This window comes from Microtus ochrogaster, chromosome 8 (assembly GCF_000317375.1).
Source record: "Microtus ochrogaster isolate Prairie Vole_2 chromosome 8, MicOch1.0, whole genome shotgun sequence".
Lineage (NCBI taxonomy): Eukaryota > Metazoa > Chordata > Mammalia > Rodentia > Cricetidae > Microtus > Microtus ochrogaster.
In genome coordinates, this window is record NC_022015.1 from 84,712,358 (window position 1) to 84,718,336 (window position 5,979).

The window sequence follows — 5,979 nt, forward strand, 5'->3', positions numbered from 1 at the left end:
TCCACAGAGGTCAGAGGAAGGCACTGGGTGCCCTACTTTATTAGTCTCTACTTTGTGCCCTTGAGACGGGGGTCTTTCACTGACCTAGGGGCTCACCTATTCTGGCTGGACTGGCCAGCAAGTCCCAGGCCAGGATCTGCCTGTCTCAGTGACCCACAGTGCTGGAGTCACAGGATCAACATGCACGTGGCCACATCCACATGTTGGTGATGGAGAGGGGACCTGGGTCTTCATGCTTGCACAGCCAATGCTCTTACTTTCTGAGCCTTCTTTGCAGCAACTATAATGAGTTCCTGACCTGTCTCAGAAATCCAAAAGGAAGAGGGAGAGGCTATTCCTCTGTTTGTAACTGGTTTAAAAAGGTCAGAGAGAAAGAAGTGTACAGGTTTTCAAAAGTAATTTTACTTCAAAATAAAAGAGAGAACAGGAGCCAGGCATGGTGGTACACACCTATAATCCCAGCTCTTGGTAGATAGAGGCAGGAGAATTTGGAGTTCAAGGCCAGCCTTGGCTACACACGTTCCAGACCAGACTGAACTACATTAGGCCCTGTGTTAAATAAGGTGGGGGTTGGGAGTGAGAGTGTAGCTCAGGGCAGGGTGTTTGCTAGGGTGTGTCTCCCCAGCACCCCAGGAAAAAGAACAGTTAGGCTTGGTCAGGACAGTGGGATCTGAAAGTACCTGCACTGAACCCTTCTGTCATAGCTTCTCCCATTAGCAACCCCGAGACAGGAAGCGTGGTCTGGCTGGGCACTGTTTATTGGATATCATCTCAGTCACTGCTGACCATTCTTAACTCAGTGCTCTTGGCAATTCTGCAGTTCCTGTTACAGACAAAGTAGATGCAGAAGCACACAATGAGTCATGAGACACACAGCAACTGATACAGCAGGTTTAGGACTCAGCAAAATAGCTCATCATGTTTATATCCCATACGTTCCTCCCGATCATTTAAAACCAGTCCCCTTATCGAGGTATTAATAGAACTCTCATCCAACAGACATGGAATTAAAACAGTAGGGTCAGATTGTGAGTATTTATTGTTCCAGAAACAGTTATTTGACTGATTTCTGCCTCTTTTTGCCCCCCACGGTGCCCACTGAGTGTCTCTCCTTTTGTCTTTTGGGGGTGTCTCCTTCCTGTAGGCATTACCTGAAACTCTTCTCTATCAATATACATCCATCAGATAGGAACCAAGTTAGGGGGTGCAGAGGAGGCTCAGTGGGGGGAAATACACACTGTTCTTGTGGAGGATCCGAGTCCGGTTCTCAGCATCCCTTATGGACAGCGCACAGCCACCTGTAACTCCAGATCCAGAGGATCTGACATCCTCTTCTGGACCCCAAGGCCCCCACATTCATATGTACATGTATATATGCACATAGGCCCATCATGGATACATTTTTTTTAAATAGGCTAACCCAAGTCTCTAAAGAACGCATGTGCATGGGTGGTTTTTAATTTGTGTCTACAGAGTAGATATCATCTTTGAAGCCAGGCCTGTATACTCATCTGGCTTCCCACCCTCCATTTGAAGGTCTGGTCAACATTTCAGAGCAAACAGGATGAACGTGAACTCCATATTTCTCTCTTCCAATATTCTTGCTGTCTTCACGGCCTCAGTAAATAACAGCCCATATTTCTGATACAATAGAATGATGGAGGTGTTTATATCTCCTGTTCTTTCATCTTATTCTGTGCCATATCTGTGGGCAGATGGCGTCAGCTAAACCTTCAGAATACATCCATTAGCGAAGTCTTCCTACCACTGTAATCCAGGAGACTGTGTCTCTTGTGCCTGCTTTAGAGCAAGGGTCTCTGTGATGGCCAAGAGAACACACCTCTCAGATCCCCAGAGTGTGTGATTGGTCCATGGCCTCAGCAGCTATACTCTGAGACTATGGAGGACATTTCAAACCACCGCCATCACCAGTCCAGTGAGAGCTTCCTATATAAGTGTGAGTGTAGAGTCATCCACCTACCAGGGCCCACCTCCCTGAAGAAAAAAAAAGATGATTCTTCTTCTCCCAACAACCACCAACTGCTAGTAACTCCTCAGCTGGGGGTGGCCCTCCCCCACCTGCTCTGTTGCCTTGATCTAACCTTGTGATTTCCTGAAAATAAAGGCCCTGTGGTATCCTGAAGACGCTGTTTCTCAGAAGTGCCCCCAACCTCTAGCTTACATCTCTCCATTACGCTCTTCTACAAGGTACCTTTAGCCTTACAGGACTGGGTGCTATAGCTCTCCCGTTAGAGTTAAACACCCACAGTCACTTATCTACTTTTGGACCACTTGTGAGTCTCTGTGTTATCCAGTGTCCACTTCAAAAAGAAACTTCTCCAATGGGGCAGGATGCTGTACTCCTCTACAGGAACAAAGATGAGATACTTCTCTTCGTTTTCTTTTTTTAAACAGGCATCTCCGTGTAGCCCTGGCTGTCCTGTAACTTATGCTGTAGACCAGGCTGGCCTCAAACTCACAGAGATCCACTTGCCTCTGCCACCTGAGTGCCAGGATTAAAGGAGGGCGCCACTACCACCCTGTCAAAGATTTTAAAAGCAATTTGATTCTAGCTATATTTTTAAGGCAGGGAAAACTAAGCCACTGTTACATTTTTATTTTTAAACCCGAGATCTGAACTAGAAGTCAAAGGGCCACAGAGACTGGAGACCTTCCTCTGACAAAGCGGCCATCTGCATAAGCGTTTGCAAAGGCTACGGCACAGGAATGGAAGCCACAAAGTGCCTTTTTGGCAGCCCGCCCTTCTCTGAAAGCTGCATTTAGAGGTCACACGCAGAAATGCGGGCAAGAGATCCTGTCGCTGATTCACCGTCCCAGAGGGTCTGACTTTACTGAAGAATTTGAAGGGTATAACTGATACCCAAGTACGTGAGCCCGTTCCTGCCAGCGGGTAAAATCCAAGTAGAAATGCTCTCCTGGTTTCGCCACTGAGAGGTTGCAGGCTTGCATCAATCCCAATCCTTCCAGAGCCCCAAGCTGCAAGGGCCCTTTAGAAACACTACAGGGGGGCACAGAAAATATGTGTGCGGCTGAGTGTTCCTGGAGGAGACACGGCACAGGCTTTACTTTTCTTTCCTGTAAAAAAACAAAATCATGAGCCACGAACCATTTCCTGAGCCCTGTTGACACTTTCCTACACACCGATGTGAAATCCGAATGAGGGAGACAGAAAGATAGAGGAAACCATAGGGGTGGTCTGGCCTTCATTCCAGGCTCTGAGCTGCACTTTCTGCTGAGGAAGGCAGGAAACTTCAGGTACCATTGATAAAGACCAAATTGCCTCAGAGACGACATCTTTTTTCCTATTGTCGAGAACATTAAATAAATTAGGCAGTGGTGATGCATGCAGGCCTTTAATCCCAGCAATCGGGAGGCAGAGGCAGGTGGATCCCTCCCTAAATTCCAAGTCAGCCTGGTCTAAAGAACGAGTTCCAGGACACCCAGGGCTACTCAGAGAAACCCTGTCTCAAAAAGAAGGAGGAGGAGGAGAAGGAAAAGAAAAGAAAATAACACTAGATAAGCTATTGGGTCTAAATAAAGCATATAAGGGTTTCTAGCACGCTTCCTAAATCTAAACACCACTGTCACAACTACCCAATATCTGTCTTTTAACTTTCTGTATATAGAAAAATTCTTTCTCTTTTAACCTTGTTGTAAGCAATACTCTTGGAGAGATGTGAAAATGGGAAGGGAAGTTTTGTGTCAACCACAGAGATGTCACGACCATCTGTAATTCCAGCCCCAGGGGACCTGACACACTTCTGATCTCTTCAGACCTCTCTGGGCACCAGGCAGGCACACGGCGCCTGAAGGCAAAACACTCACACACATAAAATAGGAATACATACACCTTTAAAAAATAAAAAGAAGGAAAAGTAAGAGTGACCCCTTGAGACAGCCATGCCTGCACGTGGGCGTGCCTCACCCTCTACCTGTTTCTGGTAACCATGTAACTTCAGGTCTGTGTTAAAGTGCGCTGCTTCATATTGACTTGCCCTGAAATCCATCCAGGCCGCGAATCTCAATTTTGTTTTGGCATGAACAGAGGTCCCTAAGGGAACATGGAGCCTTCTATGGGGGATGGAGTCTTAGTTTTGTTTGTCTGTTTGCTCTTTCTGTTGCTGTGAGATAACACCTGCTAGAAAACAGGGAAGAAAGGATTTGTTTTTGTTCTCAGCTCCAGGTTCACAGTCCATCACAGCCGAGGGCCAGGAGGCAGGAGCTTGAAGCCTTGGGTCACACTCACAGTCAGGAGCAGAGAGAGAACGAGCTCCTGCGTTCCATCCTATACTAGCCCACTCTCTACACAATCTAGGATCCCCTGCCTAGAAAACGGTGCCGCCCACTGTGGGCAGGTGCGCCCACATCAGCTGATAGAATTACAATAATCCCCACGGACACGCCCACAATCCTATCCAGATGATCCCTCACCGAGACTCTTCCCGTGTGGAGTCGGCAACTGATATCAATCATCACCACCTCTGTCCCTATTTTCAGGGTCTTAGTCCGGGTTTCTATAGCTTCCACAAACCACCGTGCGACCAAATCGCAAAGTGGGGCTGAAAGGGGTTTGCTTCGCTTACATTTCCACACTGCTGTTCATCACTGAAGGCAGTCAGCACAGGAAATTAAGGAGGGCAGGATCCTGGGACAGGAGCTGAGGCAGAGATCATGGAGGGGAGCTGCTTACTAGCTTGATTAGGCTGCTTGCTCTAGAACCCAAAACCACCAGCCCAGGGATGGCCCCACCCACCATGGGCTGGACCATCCCCCACTGATCACTCATTGAGAAAATGCCTTACAGCTGGATCGCATGGAGACATTTCCTCGACTGAGGCTCCTTCTTCTCTGATGACTCTGGCTTGTGTCAATTTGACACGCTAAACCAGCCAGGACATTCATTGACACAGAGTCCACGCTACACCAGGGCACAGTGTGCGTTAACAGAACATTGGCTTGAGAGTTAGGAGCCCTGTGCTCCCCCTTCAAATCCGCTGCTCACTGCCTTTGTATTTTTGCATAAAGTGACCAAAACTCTTTGTGTTATTTTCCTATCACTGCCTAACAAATTGCCCCAAGTGTGAAGCTTACAGTGAGCATGTGCGATCTTCCAGTTACTGTAGGCTGGCTCAGCGGCGTCTACGCGGGTGCACTCAGAGAGTCTCAGCAAGGGAAAAGAAGATGTGAGCTAGCGGTCTGTCATCTGAAGGACGACTTGGGCTGGAGACTCACTCACAAAGAGCTTTAGTTCCATACCCTCTGCTTAAGATGGCTCAAGCCGCGCCAGCTGTCTTCACCAAAGAAATCAAGAGGTCAACTAGATAGGATGGGGCTGCAATGGCCACCACAGCCAGTCTCGTGTATAATACAGCATCAGCCCTGCAGTCCTTCCTGCTACAAACGGATCCTGAGCCCCTGCGGGCAGAGGGTGGGCACCAGCAGTCATCTCTGTCTGGTTCTGTACTCGTCCAGACTAGCGGAAAGTCTAGTGGGAGCCATTCTGCTTCGAGTTTATTCGTCATTAACAAAGCAAACACAGAGTAATTGCTAATATTAAATGTTACTAGCATGGAGCTGGGGAGCATAGCTCCATGGAGGAGCACTCTCTGAGCAAGCACAAGGTGGCAGTTCACTTCCTGCCCCTACCAAAAAACAAACCGCGACACTAGTTGCTATCACTGTTGTTACTGTGTGGTCAGAAAATATAGAACAAAGGGTATCACTCTCCTGTTCCGATGCCTTTCCCTCTCCCTGCCTCTAGGTGAACCCTTCCACTCTCTCCTCTTCCCTACAGTCATGCTCACGAAAGATTCCACTTCAGCTCTGTCTATGCTCTCACCTAATTCCAGCCCTGATCTGCCCACCTGGCCCAGCCTTGTGTCTCCGCCCACCTGCCCCAGCCTTGTGTCTCCGCCCACCTGCCCCAGCCTTGTGTCTCCGCCCCCTGTTTCAGCCTTG